General features: G+C 40.8%; 1 protein-coding gene across 4 annotated transcripts in view; it reads left to right on the top strand.

Moving 5' to 3' along the window:
• Window positions 1–22,992, top strand: part of PLAG1 (PLAG1 zinc finger) — a 54,932-nt gene that overhangs the window by 20,494 nt on the left and 11,446 nt on the right. The window contains exons 2-3 of one of the 4 annotated variants that reach the window (XM_030553125.1): window positions 9,772–9,887; window positions 16,409–16,482. The exons of 2 other annotated variants lie outside the window; for them this stretch is intronic. The gene's annotated coding sequence lies outside the window, so the exon portion shown is untranslated. The remainder of the gene's footprint in view (window positions 1–9,771; window positions 9,888–16,408; window positions 16,483–22,992) is intronic. One more of the 4 variants, XM_030553124.1, reaches the window with a different exon arrangement.

The raw sequence follows: 22,992 nt of genomic DNA, 5'->3' as shown, positions 1-22,992 counted from the left end.
GTTGTCTTCCCAGTTTTTATATATAATTATGAATCCAGGTCTTAAATCTATGACTTTTGTATCATTCCCCATGACCCAGGTCCGATGAACACAGCAAATAGTGTTGCAGGGGCCATTCTTCACCACCAGCCCTATGGCAGATACACAGACAGCGCAGTGAGAAGTCTGACAGGAGGCAAGCAGTGGCTGTTTTGAATGGAGTTTAATGATGTGCCAGATCCATCACCTAGGCTGAGTGTTGCACTTTAGCTGCCCATGTGAAATTGCTGGATTATGTTAATGTGTTGTAGAGCTTGCCAGCAGGATGCACACTGGGCAGTTAGAGCGCAACACGCCACCTGTGACTTGGGTGGTGAATCCTGTGCCCCAAACTCAATTCAGAATCGTTGTGGCTTGCCTACTATCAGATCTGCTGCTGTGCAGTCTGTGTGGGAAGAAAAGCCAGAAGGGCAGAAGGAGGCAGTTGTAATAGAGGAGGAGAGAGGGAATGGGACACTGGAGGGAGAAGAAGAGGATCATCCCAGGAAGCAGGTCTGGGCCTGGGGCTGGCCAAGGTAATTAAGGAACCTAGGTAGCATGGCAGGGCTGCTTTCCTAGGACCGATCCTCCCCTTCTTTCAGTTTGGGGTTTAGCATGCAGTGCGGGGGCTTGGCCTTTGACAGGAAGGTTGAGGGGGCCGCACGCACGCCTCTCAGGCTCCCTCCTTAGAATCATAGATATGTAGGACTGTAAGGGACCTCAGTAGTCATCTAGTCCAGGGGTTCTCAACTTTTTTCTCTGAGTGTCCCTTCCCCCCCCCCCCATGCTATAAAAACTCCATGGCCCACTTCTTCCACACCGTTTTGCTGCTTATAAAAGCCAGGGCCAGCGTTAGGGGGCAGCAAGCAGGGCAGTTACCCAGGGTCCCATGCGGCATAGAGTCCCGTGAAGCTAAGTTGCTCAGGGTTGAGCTTCAGCCCCATGCGGTGGGGCTTCAGCTTTCTGTCCTGGGCCCCAGCAAATCGAATGCTGGCCCTGCTTGGTGGCCCCCCTGACACCTGCTTGCAGCCCCCCAGGGGACCCCTGGCCCCAGGTTGAGAGCCACTGATCTAGTCCAGCCGCCTGCACTCAAGGCAGAATAAGTAATAACTAGACTGTCCCTGACGGGTGTTTGTCTAACCTGTTTTTGAAAACCTCACTGGAGATTCCACCAGACGTCCTAGCAAGGCAGCTTTCCTGAGACCAATCCTCCCCTTCACTCTGTTTGGGGTGAGGAGTACAATGGGGATAATTTGGATTGCATCTCTGGTGAGAGTAGTGCCATGCGGGCAAGTAGGCAAGATTTTGTTTCTACACCCTACTTGCCCCAAAGCGTAACCACCACTGTTTAGTGGGAATTTCCATATGAACGTGCAACAGGGATCACCACACACGATTTATCTGATTGTTTGCATGGTGTTCTTGGCAATTACTCTATATAGTAAATTGAGTGGAATATTAGCTCAGAAGGCTCACAGGACTTGGAACTAGGTGGAATGATTTTGTGGCCCACACTCATAAGAAGTGGCAGTAAAACCACATGACTGGGCAAGTGATAATGAGCCAAATATGCCAAAAAAACACTCAAAAAGGGTTCAGAATTTCAAAAATGAGCTATACAACCAAATGTGATTAAGCTGTCAATAAAGGGCAGTGATTATGTGTACTGTCAGCTTTGTCCCATAAGCAAACTGTTGTACATGCCGGTCATAACTATGCGAAAATTCACATTGGCATGAAAAAGCATGTTGAAACTGCAAAAACAGCAGCTAGGAGAGCACAGATATAAAGCAGTTCTTCACCATGGAAGTTGACAACAGCGTGCTCTGTACCAGAATGTTGGTAACAGGATTCCTCATCAGGCATAACTTGCCAGTTGTGACGATCAGTTTTCAGAAAATCTAAGATACAATTGCGTTTCCTGATTTTGAAATTGCCAGAAAATATGAATATGCACACACAAAAACAGCTATCATCAAAGAGATGGCAGATGATGATGTAAACCATCTAGTAGAAAGCGTTAACCATTTAGTCTACCTACTGATAGCAGCAGTGAAGCAGACATCAGCAAGCTGTTCCCAATCCTGGTTTGACATTTTGATTACAGCAAATGTAAAGTGATCACCTGGTTGCTATTGGTCCCAGCAGGTCCAGAGAGTGCCACTGGAGAGAATATTTTTCAGCTCTGAATCCAAATATGGAGACCAGGAAAATCCTGTTTGGCTTTTGGAAGTGATAGTGCTTCTGTCACAATGAGCTTGCACAAGGGTGTTGCAGCATTAATTCGAGAGCAACAACTGTCTTTTTTTTTCCTTCCCTGTGCCACCCTTCCCACCCCCCCACCCTGTGGGCTGCCTATGTCACCTTGTGCACATCATGGCTGAGAAAAGTGTGAAGTGCCTTTACATCAATGTTAATTTTTAGCCTTGCGTGTGCTTCATCATTTGTGCCTGAAGGTAATAAGCATTCTTATTTTATTTGCTCGCTGTCTGGACTTTTTACTGCCATTTCTTATGAGTGTGGGCCACAAAATCATTCCACCTAGTTCCAAGTCCTGTGAGCCTTCTGAGCTAATATTCCACCCAATTTACTGTATAGAGTAATTGCCAAGAACACCATGCAAACAATCAGATAAATCATGTGTGGTGATCCCTGTTGCACGTTCATATGGAAAATCCCACTAAAATTGGAAAAAATAACTTCTTAACTCATTGTTTACTCTCAAATGACTAATTTAATAATACTTTTGAAACTTCAGGTTTCTTAATCAGAAGGACGTATCCTTTTTTTTGGACTAAATAGTCTCGAATGGTGTTCTCCAGTGTAAGTGACACTCAAATACCACATTGGTGGGTGTGGTAAATATGGATACACCTATTCTCCTTTGCTTTATGGCTTGAATCCTTTATTATTTTAATATGATAGTGCCTAAAGGCCCCCATCAGGATCCATTGTGCCAGACGCTGTACAAAAACACGCACACGTCACACTACAGTGTAATCGTGAGACTAGATGCAACAAACATGGGGAAGAAAGATAAGGGTAATAAAGTACTTACAGTACTTGTATAGTAATTGTACTGCTTGACAATTACTGAAACTACCAAAAATTTAATAAATAAATAAAATCAGCTATCCCTGACTAATACACAGCTAAACCATCATTCCTCCCATCTGACACCAGGACAGGATTCAGAACAAAAAATTTTCTGGAAGGAAACTTTGATGTGAAGAACTAGAATGGTCTGCTGAGACAAGCAACGTCAGAAGTGAGAATTCAGTCACTTCTAGAAAAAAGATAACATCCAAGTTGTCAAACCCCAGGCTATGAGGGAAGATATACAGTAGGGCGTGAACAGATGATTCTTGAAACAGCCTGAACCCCATCGAGGGTGTGCTGCAGATCAGAGCTTGTGCAGTAGTTGACTGGGGATTTCACTGTTCCCATTAGGCAACAGAACATATTTCCCTGGAGCTTTGGTTCACTAGCTAGCTTGATTGTCTGTCCTTTCCCCTGGGCTTTCTGCATCCTCTCCTCTTATAAAAACATCCTAGTGCACATGCACTGTGCAGGGCAAGACTGAGCTCGAAGGTTCAAGTGAATGGCACTTCTGGTTTTTAGGAATCAAATTTCTATTGCATTTTGACAGGAATTTTTTAATTAAGGGATCTGATAATTCCATCAGTTATGCTAGAACAACAACTGTTGAGGTCAACTGACAGGATGACTGGCCCACAAGTTCAACAAATCTAGGAGCATTTTGAAGAAAAAATAATTTTTTTCTATGTGGCGCATTCTCAAAAAATGCCATTTCTTCAGGAGTACTTATCAACTGGAAGAGGGTGAAGTGAAACAAACAGATAGTTGCAAAAAGGCTGCTTTCAAGCTGCAGCTATGCCTTCAAAATGTAAGGGATATTCCCAGAAAGGCATGCTAGGAATATCTTTCTATCAGAAGGCAACCCAGTTTTACGGAGGGTCAAGAAGAAATCCCCAGAGAAAGTGTCCCCAAGGAAGGAGCTGTTATTGTGTTGTATGCAAATCCACCGTATTATGATTTTACTTTTTATATTATTTTTTGCAACATATAACTCTGTGCATGATATGCTATACCTCACCTCTCACATGTTGGCGAATATTAGAAAAGAACAGGGACTGAAATATTCAGTCAACCAAGCTGCTTCAAACAATGCAGTGTTTTCCAAATGTTTTGAAAGGTGAGCCTCTCTTCAGGAAAATGAAACAAATTTCACACACAATCCTCCCCTTTCCCCCAACTGTGCCATGTGTTGTTTAAGGCCTACCTGTCTTAATTTATATATTTTAAGAATACCCCAGCTTATCTTTTGTACAACATTTGGTAGGGAGGGCACATCTAGCACTTAGGGAAATGCTGAGGTAATCTAACTAGTAGCATCTCCCCCTCTTCTTCCTCTTCTGTCCTGCTTCTCACCCCCAAAAAGTGAGAGACTAGCAATCTGTTCCATTCAGAGGCAGACTGACTAGCTTGGATGTGGCTGAAGTAAAAATGCCACCGGTGGGTAAAATATGGTCTACAGCAGGGATTGGCAACCTTTGGCATGCGGCCCGTCAAGGAAATCTGCAGGTGAGCCAGGATGGTTTGTTTGTCTGCAGCGTCTGCAGGTTCAGCCAGTTGCAGCTCCCACTGGCGCAGTTCGCCATCCTAGGCCGATGGGGGCTGCAGGAAGGGCAACCAGCAGCCCCCATTGGCCTGGGACGGCGAACTGCGGCCAGTGGGGGCTGCGATCGGTCGAACCTGCAGACGCTGCAGGTTAACCGTTCTGGCTTATCAGCGGCTTTCCCTGACAGGCCACATGCCAAAGGTTGCCAATCTCTGATCTACAAAGACATTCAGTGGCCTCCGATAATGCCTTCTCTAAGTGCGGAATGAAGGCAAAGCAGATCACGTCCAGCCTCTGTTACTGAATTCAGACATTTTCAGTTCCTCTATCATGGAAAAGTAAATGCTATTTTGAGACTTCATTTTTTATTTTTAAAATGTACATTTGCATTATAATTTTATCACTTAAGTTCATGGCAAATTTATCTGTTAACTCTTACTTTCTATAGCCTACATCACCGAAGCATGTAGAAGTTAGGCCTTAAAATATTTTTTTAATTGCACTTGTGGAGCTACATAATTGACTGCCAGACTAAGCGGTGGTGGTATATGCCCCCCCTCTGTGCAAGAGCAGTCCATCTGCATTAAGAGTTTGCACTGATGGAACTAACTTGATTTAGTTAGTGATGCAAATTTTATTAATGTCTAGTTATAAAGATTTAACACATTATATAATCACCCACAATAAATTGGGGCATAGGAATTAAAGCTATTGTTACCATTATTGTTTGCCGGTGAACTTTAGACATTGTTACCTGTTAGGACAAGATATTAAACAACTTTAAATCAAAAAGAAAACATCTAAAACCAGTTAACTGAATTCTGAATAAAAAAGGATCTTTAAACAAAAGAAAAGTCTTAAAGTAAATGTCTGTTTTTGTCCATTATGATTCTTGATATCAACACTAGTCTTCTATATTTTAACACAACCTCCCCCTTTGCTTTTATGAATATATGTTCCTAGTTGGTTTCATTCTTTCAGGTTTCTGGCTGAAAACATCTTGTGTTTAAGAATACAGTGGTAAGGGCTTTATCTGGAAAGTGGCTCCCACTAAAATCATTAGGAGTTGAGGAGTGCTCAGTCACTTAGGGTATGTTTTCACTACCAGTGTTAAAGTGCTGCCTCGGCAGCGCTTTAACATGGCTGTGTAGTTGCGGCACCAGTGCTGGGGGAGAGCTCACAGTGCTATAAAAAACCCATCTCCATGAGGGGAGTAGCTACTGCTCCCCGTGCTGGTGTACTGTCTACACTGCCACTTTACAGCTCTGAAACTTGCATCACTCTGGGGTGTGTCCCAGCTCTCATTTTGTGAGCTCAGGCTTGGCATGGCCCAGAGCTAGGGCCTACCAAATTCAAGGCCATGAAAAACGTGTCATGGGCCATGAAGTCTGGTCTCCTCTATGAAATCTGGTCATGTGCTTTTACCTTATATTATACAGATTTCATGGGGGAAGACCAGCGTTTCTCAAATTGGGGGTCCTGACCCAAAAGGAAGTTGCAGGGGGATCACAAGTTTATTAGGTGGGGGTTGTGGTATTGCCAGCCTCCCTTCTGCGCTACTGTCAGAGCTGGATTGCTGGAGAGCGGTGGAAGTTGGCTTAGTGTCCAGCTCTGAAGGCAGCACCCCACCACCAGCAGCACAGAAGTAAGGGTGGCAGTACCATACCATGCCACTCTTACTTCTGTGCTGCTGTCTTCAGAGCTGGTGGCCAGAGAGTGGCAGCTGCTGACTGAGGGCCCAGATCTGCAGGCAGCAGTGCAGAAGTTAAGGTGGCAATGCTATACTATGCCATCCTTACTTCTGTGCTGCTGCTGGTGGTGGTTCTGCCTTCAAAGCTGGGTTCCCAGCCACTGCTTTCCAGCTGCCCAATTCTGAAGGCAGAGCTGTCGCCAGCAGCAGCACAGAAGTAAGGATAGCAGTACCACAACGCCCCACCCAACACCCCCCCAATAACCTTGCCACCTCCCCACAACTCCTTTTTGGGTCAGGTCCCCTACAATTACCACACCATGAAATCTCAGATTTAAATAGCTGAAATCATGAAATTTCTGATTTTTAAAAATCCTATAACTGTGAAATAGACCAGAATGGGTTGTGAATTTGGTGGGGCCCTACCTATAGCAGACACCTGCAGTTGCTGGGAAAGTCTTGCTCATCCCCAAGCTGGAACATCCTGAGGGGAGACAGAATCTTCAGGGAATTCATATCTTAAAATCTAAGAAGTCTCTACTGATCATGGGTGAACTGTAACTTTTGAAAGGTTTATCACTAGATCAAATTGAGCATATTTCCAGGGGGTTATATCAGATTACATCACTGGTGCAAAGACCATGCTCTGCCAAATTTCAATTCCCTACACCAAGCATAGGAATGCTAAGAGCTTTTCAAAGAAAAGGCACCAGGATTTTAACATTTTTTTCCTGTAGCCTCATTCTTGGAAATGTCTGAACTGCTTTGGCTGAAATTGGCCATGCTGGGTGTATGCTTTCAGGCTTAATTTTTTGGAAGATTTCAACCATATAGTTTAACAGTTAAAAGAAACTAAAAATAGGGTCTTATAATGGGAAGTGCCAGGCAACCTTAATAAGCCTGTAATAGAGTGGGTTGATATTTCTGAGCCTGTGGCAGGTGGAATCAGTATTATTGAGTGTGAAATTCTGTGTAAGATAGTACACCTCTTCCCCAGTATAACCCAAATTCAGATATAATGCGGTGAGGCAGCGCTCCGGGAGGGGGTGGGTGGGCTGTGCACTCTGGCGGATCAAAGCAAGTTCGATATAACGCAATGTCTCCTATAATGTGGTAAGATTTTTGTGGCTCCTGAGGACATTATATTGTTATATTGAAGTAGAGGTGTATAAGAATTATTGTCCTGCTTTTAGTTAAAATTTAACAAGCTATTTTGTCAGGGCTTATCAGTCCGCTTAGGAGGCAAGATGAAGCACAGTGCATTTCACACCACTCTTTTTTATTGGATTAATGAAAGCCTGGAATGTCTTATAATAGGAAATTTTTTAAAAATCAAAACCATTTTCTTTGAATTTTGGGACCTAATATGGTTTGATAACATTGGTGTCTGAGATGGCCACATCTTGAATCCCTTTGCTATCCATTTCATGTACCTCAGGCTGGCTACTGTTAGTCCACTTCACTTTAGAAGACTGCCAGCTATCCATTTCCATCTTCTGCAGCCCTAATATTTGTGTGGAGACCACTAGTGGAGTGCATTCTTCTCATCGCACCCACCTGCATGGGAAAGGCTTCCAATGACACTTGTTCTCACCCCAGAAGAACACCTTCACTTTTTTGTCATCACAGAGCTTGTGAGGAGGTTAGCAGCAGATTTCTTCCCAGTATGTCACATCAATTTGCATGAAGATGCTGTTAGTGGATTGCTTCCATTTGGCAGTGAAATGCCCAGTGAGATCAAGGTGTTAAATGAACTATTCTGAGTGCTGCATTTGACACAGTGTCCCTTTCATTTTAGAAGCATAGGGTTGAAATGTTAATATACTGATTCTCAAAGGCGTATTAAGATTGATAAAAGTTTTCAATTGATGTTCATTTTGAATGATGTTTCTTCAGAAAAACTCTTTGCAGCCCATAGGAACAAATAGGACATAAAACATTTTCCAGGCATAACTAAACTACACATTCTCAGTGTAAAAATCTTTCATTGTTTAAGTCAGGAATTTGTCATTTGGCTGTAAAGCTTCAGTTTTATTTCCAGCTTTAGGCTAATTAAAAAACAATAACACTGTTTTTTGTTGTTTTATTATCATGCAAAAATGTTTGTCTTGAATCAGACACCATGCAAATACGTTTGTAATTATGGATAAAGCCTCTGTTGTAGAACAAACTGGGTCTTTACAAAATTTTTGTGGTGGGTAACTTTTTTGTTTGGGTTTTTTAACTAAAAATATTTCTTTTTCAAATTGTTCATTATGCCTTTTCTCACGTTGGATATTGTTTGAGTGTTATAAGTAAGCGGTTCTTAATGTATTAATTTCTGAATTTGTTGGTATTTATTTCAGTGAGATTTTGTCAGTTTGAGAAAGATGTATACTGATTAGCAGATTACCATCATCAGGGTGAGACTTTAGTAACTTTTAGCCTCAAGGTGTTTATTTTTAAGGACTTCGCTTTTTTGTAGTTAGTCCTAATGAACTATTGCTATGGAATATAATTTTACTTCGTTAATGTCCTAACTATGAATATGTTAAAAGAAAAATATTTTTCGAACTCCTAGCTTAAGTAGATAGAAAAGATGGGAAATATTAGGTGGTGGTTTCCAGGATCAGTGAAGTTCAGGAATCATAACTAATGAGCTCCCTGTGTCCCTTCTCTGCTACCATGGTGTTTTGTGAATGGAGAAAGTGCTGGCTTTTTAACAGTGTGCTTGTCCCTGGTTCTTGCCTGGGAGCTCTGTCTCTTCTATCACTCTGGTTACTAGATGTTTGAAGTTGGTCAAATATCACTTATTGCTTTGGCTCCTGGAAGGAACAAGGAGTTTACTCCACTTGCCATACACTTCTAGCGGCTATAGGGGAATTCTTCCTCTTCTCAAGCCTGTTTTTGGGTCTCCTTCCCCTGTGAATAACTCTAGCACATCTGCTGTAGTTTGCAGAAACAACAAGAAATTGAAGTGACTGACGGTTTCACAAACACCTAGGCTTTCTGTAACAGCTGTGAAACTGACAAGAGTTGTTAATTTCATTGCATTGCTGCTACTTGGCTAGACTATGAGCAGCAGTAAAGGCACTGGCCTAAGTTGTCTGCAGACAGAAGAAGACACTACTGCATCTTTTTACACTTGGTTCATGTTTTGGAAGCTTTTCTTCATCTAGATATCTTTTTTATTATTTTTATTATTTATATTAATGAAAGCTTAATGCCTTTGAGAATTCCCTGTATTGAGATCCATTCTCTGTAGTTGCCTGCCTTAAGTATAGAAACATGGAAGCTTTTGGTCCTTTCTGACAGCCTTAGAAGCAGCAAGCCGGAACAGAGGACTCTCCGTTGCCATTATCTCTTGGGCATCTGTTAGGGTTTTCTAGGCTTAGCAGTTGATGTAGTTGGTTTATCGTTTTTTGTTTTGTTTTTATTTTAGACAACATACACTTTGTGCTGATGTGGACTTAGTTGGCCCTGTTGGTTATCTCTCAGCAGCTGGGATGTCCACTGCTAAGATCAGTGCATCATCTGAAGCTATAATGTTGGTGACAGGTGAGTAAATCCAGTGCTTGATCTACTGTGGTGAGGAATATAATCCCTATGGGTCCTTACAACTCCCCAAACAAAGGTGCCTCAAGAAGCCCTTGTTTGAGGAAGCTTTAAAGACTCCTTCATTCCAGTCCAGTGCTAAACCCTTGATGTGATCAACATATAGGGATTCTAAAGAGTCTAAGGGCAGATTTACACTTAAAACGCTGCTTAAAAGGCTGTACAGCTGCAGCACTTCAATGAAGATGCTGTTATGCCAGTGGAGAGCTTCTCTCATTGGTATACTTTAATCCACCTCCCTGAGAGGTGATAGCTATGTCGATGGGAGACGCTCTCCCGTCAGCAGAGCTCTGTCTACGCTGTGGGTTAGATTGGTATAACTGCATAGCTCCGAGGTGTGGATTTTTCACACTCCTGAGAGACGTAGTAATACCGATGTAAGTTTGTAGTGTAGATGTGGCCTAAGTCCTAGTTGGCTAGCTGTAGTGCTGATTGGTGACGTCAGTGTTAAGGGATTTCTTGATGTTTAAATAGCAGTTGTTAAGGTGGGGAGGTGAGTTGGTCATGAGCAGCTTTGCGCTGAAGTCCAGTACTGGTGATCAGGAGGTCTATATTGAGGCTGCCTCAACATGGATTTTTGCAAAGAGAGCTTTAATATCAGATGTGGAACCTCTTTGGCTTTGTTGCCATTCTGAGAGCAGAGGATCCAGTGATCATCTGTGCCATATCTGTCGATGCTGGATTGCACCACAGTATTAAAAAAGACCAAAACCAATTCATTAGTGTGGGAGATGTCACAGTATTGCTCTCCTTGGACTCATCCATTCTTGAGGCCTAGGTGTCAGCCTTCAGCACTGGGTTCTTTGGCGTTGGTATTTTCTTCTGGTCTTGTTTCAGAGGTGTCCTAACAGATGGTGAAGCAACGCTCTCCTTAATATAATGTATCTGGCTCTTATCTTCCTCATCTTCTGTTACTCTGAAGAGGGAAACTTCTGCAATCCAAACTTTGACTGTGGGTCCTCTTCTGAAGGAAGACTAGATTTTGTGTCAAGAACTGCCTGGGTGATAGACACTGAAGATCTTTCTAGGGTCCTTTACTATCTGGAGATGCCAGGTGCAGCTTATGCCTCCTGACTTGCTTTCTCTGGTCAGGATGATGGTCTATATTCTGGTCCTGCAATAGACCCATGTAACTGCCTAGCAATCTTCTGATCCTGGAGAGGGGCGAGAGGTGTCTCTGTTTTTCATCTCCCTTGTCAACAGGGACTGCTGTCCATATTGGTCAATGTGAGCACAATAATCCTGAGGTCAGAAGCTTAGACACTGGCCTCCTGAGAAATCACAAAAGAGACTTCAGCCAGATTCTCATCACCGAAAGAGTTGCCTTCCACCAGATTTGTCTTCCCAGGTGTTTTCTTCTCTAGGCTTTGATCAGATTTATGGGAGGCTGAAGAGGAGAGGGGTGCAATGCAAGAGTCTTCTGAGGGTTCATCACCTTTAACCATCCAGGATTGAGGCAGTGTGTAACTTACCCATCTAATGCTGTCAGAAGCTTCAAGGAGGAAATCTTGGGACAGCTTTCAAAGGTGCTTGATCTAGAGTCTCACAGTAACCAAGACAATGTAGGCAAGTGGCCATTCCAAATAATAGAAGCATCTTAGAACCTGTAGAGTATTTTTGACTAAACTCTGCTGAAGTCATATCTACTTCCAAGAGGACAGACCCCATCTATTCTATCCAAGAACAGATATGCCATATACTAGGGATCAGCAACCTCTGGCACGCTGCTCCCCAGGGTAAGCACCCTGGCGGGCTGGGCCGGTTTGTTTACCTGCCGCATCCGCAGGTTCAGCCAGTCGCAGCTCCCACAGGCCGTGGTTTGCTGTCCCAGGTCAATGGGGGCTGCAGAAAGCAGCATGGGGTGAGGGATATGCTTCCCACCCCCCCCCCCCATTGTCCTGGAGCAACGATTGTGAGAGCTGCGATTGACCAAACCTGCGGATGCGGCAGGTGAACAATGTGACTGATGGGTTCTGGGGTCTCATTTAAGAGAGAGGCCTCTCTGAAGGACCTTCCATTTGAGGGCCCATATGTACAATGAAAAGACAAACCATTCAGAAAGATAACCTTGAGATCATCAGACCTCTGTTTCTTTTCCTCCTATAAACACTGAACTTTCTCTTCCATTTCCTTCTGATAACCTTATCTCTGCCTCTTTTGCATGCATCCCTTTATAAGATTGTGTTTTTTTCCACAATAGTTGTGGATGTTTGGTGTTGTGTTGGTGAAAGGAACTTAACTGGATTAAAGATTGATATCTGTTGGCGGCAGAATTAAATTTGCAGCATGTGGTCTGTAATGTATGTACTATAGTTGTGGTAATGGTATGGTTGAAGGAGAAGAGGGTATGTACTTTTAGGCCTTTAATGTTCCTTGCTTCAGAACAAAAGTATGTTGTATTAATTTTCTAGGTGGTTTTAATAGTTAGGTGGACCTGTGTGGGGCAGAAATGTAGTGCTGATGGAGAATATTTTATCCAGAAATCTGTGTATTCTTCTAATTGTCACTGCTTGTTTCTGGACCCCTTCTATTTCTGATGTTTCTTTTTGAGATGGAGTGACCATAACTGAATAGTATTACAAGCAAGGCTGCATTATAGATTTCTATATAGACTTATTTTGTTCACAGTCTTCGTATATTTTAACGTTGATTGTTTTTCTGACTGCCACTGAATATTGAGCATATGTTTTAACTGACCTGTCCACAATTGCACCCTGGAGTTTTTTCTTCTGACTGGTGTGATAGACCCAGGTCAGTTGGGAACAGCAGAGTAGTCGAAGAGAGATATACTGGCCACTGGATAAGCAGTTTTCTGTTCCCTGAGTGACCAGAGCAGGGGCTGCTCCAGGCTAATGAGAACACCTGACTCCAATTAACCTGCTAAGAGTCAGGTGAGGCTGTTAAGCACCTGACTGTAAGGCCCCTCTGATGCTGTAGAAGGGCTCACTCCAGTCAGGCCAAAGGGAGCCAGAGGAGAGGAAGTGCGTGTGAGGAACTGGGAGCAAGAGGCGTACAAGAAGCTGAGAGTGAGTAGGCATACTGCTGGAGGATTTAGAAGTACAAGTGTTATCAGACATCAGGAGGGAAGGTCTGGTGGTGAGGACAAAGAAGGTGTTGGGAGGAGGCCATGGGGAAGTAGCCCAGGGAGTTGTAGCTGTCGTGGAACTATACCAGGAGGCACTCCGGACAGCTGCAGTCCACAAGGCCCTGGGCTGGAACCCAGAGTAGAGGGCAGGCCTGGGTTCCCCCCAAACCTCCCTACTTCTGATCAAGCACAGGAGGAATTGACCTGGACTGTGGCTTCTACCAGAAGGGAAGGTCTCTGGGCTGTTTCCCGACCCACAGGGTGAAGCTGTGAGGCGAACAAATCCGCCAATAAGCGCATGACCCACCAAGGTAGAGGAGGAACTTTGTCACGCTGGCTAAAGTTTATAGAGAACTCATGAATGGGTATGAGAATAGTTCAGATTATTTCTTTCCTTGCATTTTATGGACACTGAATTTAATCTGCCATCTTGCCACCTATTCAATTAATTTTGTTAAATCCCTCTGCATTTTGTCACAGTATTCTCTAATCCTAGGCAATTTTCTTATCTGCAAAAACATTGCCATCTCATTATGGATTATCCCACAATGGTCCACTCAAGAATTTCTTATGCTTTCCTCCCCAGTACTGATCACTGTTGGCTAGGATATGGGCCTAGGTGGACCACTGGTCTGATTCAGTTTTTGATATCCTGTATTCATTTCATTACAATTGCTTTAAAAAGGCTGCATTCTTGGTAGTTATCACATAAGTGTGAAGAGTGCACGATCCAAGCTCCCATGCCCCCGCCTCCACCCAACTGTTCCATAAGGATAAGATGGTTCTGTGCAACTCTTCAAGTGTGTTTAGTAAGTAATTTATCTATATTTTCAATCTTCATTCAGTCTTCATTTTGGGAGAAGCTAGTTTGCATTGTTCGGATGCTAGAAGAGTTCTCAGTTATTACTTGGACAGAAGTAAGTCTTCTGTAAAACACGTGTGCTGTTCATAGCTTACAGGGATACATCTAGAGGGCAGAGTGTTTCCACTGAAAGATTAAATAGATGAGATTATGTATACATATTTGTTGTCATCTGGCAAGTGTCCCAGTGCCTGAGGTCTTAAAATGTATTCAACTATATCCAAGGCAGGTTCAACTACATGTCTCAAAAGGAACTCCAGGGAGATACGAGGCTGCTACTTGGGGTTCCATGCATACGTTTACATGGTATTACTCTTTCGATTTGGCTTGTTGATATTATATGACACAGGAATCCAGACTGGTGTTTCATCTAGTCTAGCATCCTATCTTGATAGTGGCCAGTTCCAGATGCTTCAGAGGAAGATACAAGAAACCCTGCAATAGGCTGTTACAGGATAACCTTCCCAAGGGAAAGTTCCCTCCCTACCCACATTTATTTGGCTTATGTCCTGAAGCATGAGAGTTTATAGCCCTTTTAAAAAACTTGTTTTTAAAACAATCCTTACTGTTATAATTCTGGATAGTCTAGTTATCTATGTAAATGTCCAATCTTTTTTTAATCCCAATAAGCTTTTGATCATAATGATATCCTGTGGTAATAAAACTCACAGGCTTATTTTGTTTAGTGTGAACAAGTTTTTTTTATTATTATTTTAAATTTGCTGAGTTTTAATTTCATTGAGTGACTCTTTGGTTTTGGTCTATACTGTTATCATGTCTCCTAGCTAATATAAACAGTCCCAATCTTTTCAGTCTCTTAACATGAACTGTTTTTTTTTATGCACCACCTCATTCTATTGCCTGGCTTTCAGTCTCTTCTGTTTCTGCTAGAGCCTGTTGGAGGTGGTGTGACTATAAATGCACACTGTATTTCAGGTGAAGGCACACCACTGAATTATATAAAAGCATTATAACTTCAGTGTTTATCCCAGAGTTACAAAAGCTAATAGCAAAATAAAACAAAAAAAAATACTGGATGTACAAGTGGCTTCTAGCCTTGGAAATAGGCTTTTGCAATTCAAGATTGAGGGCTATTGCATTGATCTCTGTATTAAAGTGGTGGAAAACTTTGAAGATCATACCGGTGCCATGGCTAATGATGAACAGTGAAGATTTTGTAATGGCTGAAATAGGTAGCAATGTCACATTAGGAGCCCACGGTTCCTGGTTCAGGCTTCAGCAGGAATGGATTCCTAACAAGGATGCAGCCTGGGTGCAGCCAGAGTGGATGTAGCTTCTCAGGAAAGGGCAGGGAGCCAGCATCCACTGTGTGCCATGCAGCACTTCTTAGCCCTCGTCCAGACTAACCCGCGGCATCGGCGGGTTAAAATCGATTGCTCGGGGATCGATATATCGCTTCTAGTCTGGACGCGGTGTATCGATCCCCGAGCGCGCTTACATCGATTCCGGAACTCCATCAATCCGAACGGAGTTCCGGAATCGACATGGAGAGCCGCGGACATCGATGCGGAGCCGTCCAGACTGGTGAGTACCTCGATTTTAGAAATTCGACTTCAGCTACGTTATTCTCGTAGCTGAAGTTGCGTATCTAAAATTGATTTTAATTCCTAGTCTGGACGTGGCCATAGCGATGGCTCCCTGTGCTCAGTCATGGAGGGATTTAGGAGGTGGGGCTGTGACAGGGACTAGTGGATCTGTTAATATATGTGGATCCCTCCACCTTCCTGCTCCCTAACTTGGTGGAACAGAGGAAGCACAGCAGGAAGCTGTGGCTACAGTAGCCCTCAATCTGCAGCAGTGGTCATGAAGTGGATCCAAAAGTCTGGGAGTGTGAGTGACTCTACTTCCTTCACCTCCTACATAGCTTTTCCACAGCACAGTTCATTTATTCAGGTTGCGTGCTGGGATGAAGGCTTTTTCCAAAGAAAGAAATGCTGCGTGAAAAATATCCATCATTTGTCGTTTGTTTGTTTAAAACCCAAATTTGTGTTCTCTTCTCAGCAGTGCAGTATCTTATGTATTCCCAGGCCCTTCAGATGCACTAGGGCAACTGGTAGTTTTTTTGTTTCTTCACAGACTTCAAAACGGGTGCACAGGTGATATAACTAGCAGCTGAAGAGGGTGGTGGTTGCTTGAAAATAGGGATGATGGTTTACTTATGTGTTTGACTGAATTGCGCCAAAATTTTACTGTATTCTGAGTTGTTCAGAAAGGCTTGCTGATACCAGCTTTGTGGTTTGTTCACCTTTTTAAAAGGCAATTTAGCATGCAGCAGAAACCTGAGCCTCTTTACAAGCCCTACCCTTTAATCCCCATTCAAACCACGAAAGTTTAATAGAAAAAATAATTAAACTATTAATTGAATATTACTTGAGATTTAAAACAACAAAAGCCATGAGAACTCTTTCAAAATGTGTGAGGTGAGGGTGGGGGTGGGGTGTTGTCCTAAGTGTGCTGCATCTTTAGTTATGTTCTCCTAAGGCTTCTGTATTTTAGCTCATAGGGTCACTTGATATACTCAGCCAGCATCAGAGCTCCAGCAGTAGTAGCAATGGCCATCTTGAATAAATGTAAGTGAAAATTTTTCTTTAATATAAATCATCAATTTTCTATAAAGTTACTTCCTATTTGGGTAGAATAGCAGGTTCTTGGAGAGTGGAGTGTTTTCTAGGACATTTACTGCTGCATAGCAACTGAAAATCTTAGACACGCATACATCCTTTCTCCCGCAGTGTTCTAACGGGAATAGCTTCAGTGAGAAAACATACTAAAATACAAGGCTATTCTCCAAATCCTGCCCCAGTTTTCACCCCAAGCAGTCATAGGCCATGTCTGCACTATGGGGGCATAGCTTCAACTCCATAGCTATGCTGCCATAGCCCCGTAGGGTAGACGCAAACAGCAGCAATGGAAGGGGCTTTCCATTGCTGTAGGAACTCCACTTCCCAAAGGGCCAGTAGCTAGGTCAGCAAACCATTCTTCCATCAGCCTATCTGTGTCTACGCTGGGATGTGTGTTGGCGTAGCTACAGCACTCTGAATGGGCATAGCTACAGTGCTCAGGCTGTGGATTTTTCACAGTCTGAGCACTGTAGCACCGTCAGTGTAAGTTTTAAGCGTACATCAAGTCTTAGTGAAGTCAGAGAAGTAGTCAGTTGCCATCGGACGTAGGGCAGAACTGGGCCCTTAATACATTTTTTTTTGACTGTTGTATTTATATGTATCATGTATATTCAATACATGGGTTGTAAAACTAATTTCTGTTAGCGTTATTTCTATCATTTGTGAATTGTACAGTTGTCCCAAATCTATGGGAACTTTTTCTGTCTACCTCTCCCATGTAGGGCATTGTACTGTGCTTGCCCTGTTCAATACTACTAGTTAGCATTTATATAGTACTTTGTGGTCATTAAATAGCTAATCCTCACAATAGCTAGTCCCTGTTAAGCAGGAAGGTAAATATTATCCCCATTTCACAGTTGGAGAAATTGAGACAGAAAGATGATGTGACTTGCCCACATGGTGAATCATTGGCAGAGTTGCAATTAGAATTCAAGACTTTCTCATTCCCAGTCCCATGCTTAATTCTTCAGACCATGCTACTTAAAAACTGGCCCTGCCTTTTGGCATCCTGCTAGCTTTTCCAGCACAGCCAGTTCCTTTGTGTTGCCTGCACAGCAGACTTTCAAAGTGAAATTGCTAAACTCATTGGTACGTTCTACTTTTCAGCACATGGTGTGAATGCAGTTCAAAATAACAGAGAGAAGTGATATGACTGGGAGCTGCATTTTTCCATGCAATTCCAGCTCTGGGTGCCTCTAGAAGAGACATGTCAGTTGTGCTAAATTATTTAATAAAAACAAAACAAAAAGCAAAAAAACACTATTGCTATATGCCATAAAGTGCATGAATGAAAGATTAGTATGAGTTAATCAATTTCATTTTCACTTTCTACCAATGGACTAGAACCTGACAACCAAAATGTCATTTGACTTTATTGACTGCTGAATGCATTCAGCACCAGATCAGGAGTAGAACACCCCTTCACAAGAAGTGAAAAGTTATTGCTAACCTATTATACCACTTTGCCTTGCTCTGCAACCTAATTATACTTGTTAAACAGTAAACTTCAAACATACAGGTACATAAAATTTCTTTTGAAATGAATAGCTTATGGCTATTAGAATCTGAAGAGATTTTGAGAAGATTGTATTACATTTTGTGAAAGATAATAAATGGAAAATGATATCAATTACATAAATGAATTTGATTCTGATATTACTACTATGCACTCTGGTTATGCTAATTTATGCATATACAAAACTCACCATTGCCTATCATGTGTTCTGTATGTAAAGTGACATTTTCATACATGCAAATAACATACAGTAGCAGTTTCTTTGCCTTTGTTAGAGAATTAAAGTTCCACCATATTAAACATGAATTTGTGCAAATTATTTTTATTTTGATCTTGAAATATAAAAATTCACTTGTATATAGGCTTTAGGCACATTGACAGGAGTTCAGTTTACAGCTCCAAAATTGTTTGCACCATAGTCTTTGCAAAATTCTCAGAAAAGCATCCTTGTGGTGCCAGAGAAATCCTAGAAACAAACAAAAAAAAACCACATAACACGCTGCAGGGATCAGATTGGTTAACCATAATCAACTCATTTCCTTTAATTCAGTATATAATTTGGGATATCTAGTAACCCAAACTGAGCTCTGAAGATTTCAAATTACGTAGGTCCATTTTAAACATTGAAAGCACACACAGAGATTTCAATATTATGGCTTTTTAAATAACAACATATTAGCTCATGGTAGTTTGGTAAGTTCATTTCTTCCATGTCCACAAACTAAATAAGATATGCATAGCAAAATTTTTATGTTCTTTGTGTTCAGAAAAGGTGATGTACACCATTCTGCTAGTATTCATTGTTATGCTGCTATAACATAGTGTAAAAATGAGTTATTTTCTAATATAAAAAAGATGGTGCTCTGTAGTTTAACAAGCTTAGTATCTTTTTTTTTTTTTTTAAACTTGCCAATACTTTCATGGCTAGGATAGAAAACTTTAGGATTTTGGAGGCAAATGCTTGCTTAACTACCAGTTGTAAGATTATTTCTATTCTAACTTTGGTAGCCTGAGCTACATGTTACCAACTCTGTGGGAAAAAAAATTCTACTTGCCACTTTGAATCCAGCTTTTTCCTTAGCTTAGAGAGGTGCTCTCTTGCTACTTGTCATTAGCTTGAAAGAGACACAGCTACTATTCTTTCTAAATTTTGTGCACTTCAACCTGTTTCTGTCTACTGTGAATTTCTGTTTTGCCAAGTAATAAAGGCTTAAATTCTGTAATTTTGAATTAATGAAATTCTAAAATCCCTGTATTTTGTACTTTCTCTAACTTGATATTATACTAACAATAGCACAACCATAATTATGCATCCAGTAATGTACTTACTAACATGCTCTCACTACTTCCTGATATAATTCTAGAATGATTTTCTCTGTTTTACTTTTGATACCTATGTTTATATATTCCCTAATTGGAAGAGGAATGTTATCTATTTAGTAGTTTGCCTGAAGCATAAATTTGATCTCTCACTATTTATAGGTCATTCTCCTGTTTTTTTTTGTTAGGATTATTGAATATATTTTCATTCTTCACTCAGATCTTTTAATTGTTCTACAATGAATTTCATATACCACTCACCTCCCCATGTGCTTGGATTTTGTTTTCTTTTCTCCAACCCATATGTATGTTGCCATTTTACCTCAGTTTCACCTATCTTTTTTTTTTTTAACTAGTATTTAATCCACAAAAGCAAGGTTTTAGCATATCTAGGAATCCTGATGTTCAAGTAAAATATGTCAACCTGTTTAACTAGTGGTTCCTTTTGTTCCTCAGACCATTAAAAATATTTCAAATATGGCATGTCACTATAATTCCATTATTTGTATAATTAATTACATCCTTATTATACCTCTAATTAATTAATGTTTCCTGGATCTTTCCCTTGCTGAAGTCTAGTTTGCAAACTGGTAGGTTCTTTCATCTCCTTTAGATCCCTTCATAAATTCAGGAGACCTAACCCTCACTAATTATATTAAAATAAATAAATGTTTTTAAAAGAAATGGTGAAACTAATTATTTGTTGTAACATAATTCAAATTCCTATGGAAATAATAATTTAAGCTGCAAGCCCTATTGAGGAAACTTGTCTGATACGTCAATCAAATAATTCAGTTGTCTTGGGCTAGATTTTTGGAGTTCAAGTCATTTAAAAATGTTTTTTAAATGCAATTAGTTTTCAAACTGTTAAGTTACCTGTAAAGGGCAGAAAGGGATTTGTATCTTTTTTTTTTTTAATACAAATATTAGAAATTCAAGTCTTGTCTGCCTGGGAAGATTCTCAAAAATTGGAGAACTAGTAGGATTATAGCATCACAGTGCCAAGAAAGTAAAATCTGGTAAATTTTGAGATAAGTTAATTTTATTATCAGGGTTTTTGTTTAACACTCCGACAAAGCCCTTACTGTAATGTGTCTGTGCAGCTATGCATGTTGCAGCATAATTGTTCTCCATGAATTTGCCTTGTCACTGTGATCTAGAATCAAAGCTTTCATGATAAAGATATCGCAGTATGGTACTTGAATGAGGTGAATTGAAAAATACTATTTCTTTTGTTTATCATTTTTACAATGCAAATATTTGTAATAAAAATAATATAAAGTGAGAACACTTTGTATTCTGTGTTATAATTGAAATCAATATATTTGAAAATGTAGAAAAACATTCCAAATACTTAATACATTTCAGTTGGTATTCTGTTTAACAGTGCGATTAAAACTGCAATTAATCGCAATCCATTTTTGTGAGTTAACTGCGATTAATTGACAGCCCTAATTTAAAAATATTCCTCTTGTTGGAGGAACATTGCCTTGCTCTTGTTCTTTAGAGAGTGGGTAAATAAGTGCACCTGACTTACCTTCTCGATACCATTCACTACTTTAATAAATCAGGACATGACAGATGTATTTAATCAGTTATAGTCTTCTCACTCTCTCCTGGTGTGATAGTCCTTCCAATGCCTCTGATAATTTTTGTCTATCCCTGCCCATCTCTGAACCCAATCTATTTCTGCTGGGACTTTTTTAGAGGAGTAACCAGAATTGAGCACAATACTTAAGGTGAGGGTGTACCAACAACTTTCATAAGTGCATTTTATTTTCTCTGTAAATCTATACAATTATATCTGCTTTTGTCTGCAGACAGCTTGAAACAATAGCTCTAATAGCAGAGAGCTGCCCCATTCACTTCAGTGAGGAAGCTTTCTTAAATGTTAACTATTTCACTGCTGATCATTTTAGTAGATTATAATTTTTTTAATAATAATTGGAGATATACCTATCTCATAAAACTGGAAGGGACCTCGAAAAGTAATCGAGTCCAGCTCCCTGCCTTCACTACCAGGACCAAGTACTGATTTTTTGCTCCAGATCCCTAAGTGGTTCCCTCAAGGATTGAACTCACAATCCTGGGTTTAGTAGGCCAATGCTCAAACCACTGAGCTATTCTTCCCTCTAATATACTCTCTTCCTGGTTCGTGGTAATGTCAGATGTTGATACAGGGTAAAGTTAGAATAGCTGGTTGTAAAGGTCTACATGGATTGGAAATGAAGAATTTAAATTTTGCTCGCCACATTTAAAGTAACCTGTGCTTGAAAGAGTGGGAAAGAAGAGCTGTATTCCCTCCCTTGTATCAAAAGTTTCAGCTGCCCTTTTCATACCAAAATGCTTTTCCCACCTTCCTGGATATGAAACGCCCCGAATATTCCTTTCCGGGTGTCAGCAACCTTCAGTCTCTCCTCGGCCCTGCCCTCCCTCCCCCCAGTACTTTTTAATGCAGTTATGCATTTTCCATACAAAACTTTGCAGTGCAGTGAAAGCTGAGGTTGTGTGAAGTTGAGTTGGATACCTGAATAAAGAATACTGTACTGGAGTGGACAAGGTAGTACAGAGGGAGAAGGTTTGGTATGAGATAGTGCTACATAATTCCTGAGGTTCCTGTCACAGAATTTTCAGGGCTAGTGTGCCACAGAAAACATGGGGCTTTATACTTACTTAACTAAAACAGATGAAGAGATTAAATACCTCGTCCTTACAGTTAGGGATTGACTGCAATACATCATTATCATTCAGGAAGCCTTGCAGTAAGAAACAGGAAGAGAGATTTGATATTTATAAGGAAAAAACTAAGGCTGTCGATTAATCACGGTTAATTCAGACAATTAACTAAAATTAATCTCAATTAAAAAAATTAATTACACTATTAAAGAATAGAATACCAATAGAAATTTATTAAATATTTTGAATGTTTTTTCTACATTTTCAAATATATTGATTTCAATTATAACACAGAATACTAAGTGTACAGTGCTCACTTTGTATTTATTTTTATTACAAATATTTGCATTGTAAAAATAAGCAAAAGAAATAGTATTTTTCAATTCACCCCATTCAAGTACGGTAGTGCAATCTCTTTATCATGAAAGTGCAATTTATGAATTTCGATTTTTTTTGTTACACTACTGTACTCAAAAACAAAACCATGTAAAACTTTAGAACCTACAAGTCCTCTCAGTCCTACTTCTTATTCAGCCAATCGCTAAGAAAGAGATTTGTTTACATTTATGGGAGATAATGCTGCCTACGTCACCTGAAAGTGAGAACAGGCATTCACATGACACTGATGTAGCTGATGTCGCAAGATATTTACGTGCCAGATGCACTGAAGATGCATATGCTTCTTCGTGCTTTCGCCATCGTTCCAGAGGACATGCTTCCTTGCTGATGACGCTCATTAAAAAAATATGTTAATTAAATTTATGATTGAACTCCTTGGGTGAGAATTGTATGTCTCCTGCCCTGTTTTACCCACATTCTGCCATATAGTTCATGTTATAGCACTCTCAGGTGACCCAGCATGTTTGTTTTTAAGAACACTTTCACTGCAAATTTCACAAATGCAAAGAAGATATCAGTGTGAAATTTCTAAAAATAGCTACAGCACT

Source organism: Gopherus evgoodei, chromosome 2 (assembly GCF_007399415.2).
Source record: "Gopherus evgoodei ecotype Sinaloan lineage chromosome 2, rGopEvg1_v1.p, whole genome shotgun sequence".
In the NCBI taxonomy this organism is placed as follows: Eukaryota; Metazoa; Chordata; order Testudines; family Testudinidae; genus Gopherus; species Gopherus evgoodei.
Note: the sequence above shows the minus strand (reverse complement) of the source record. Positions and strands in the feature narration are given on the sequence as shown.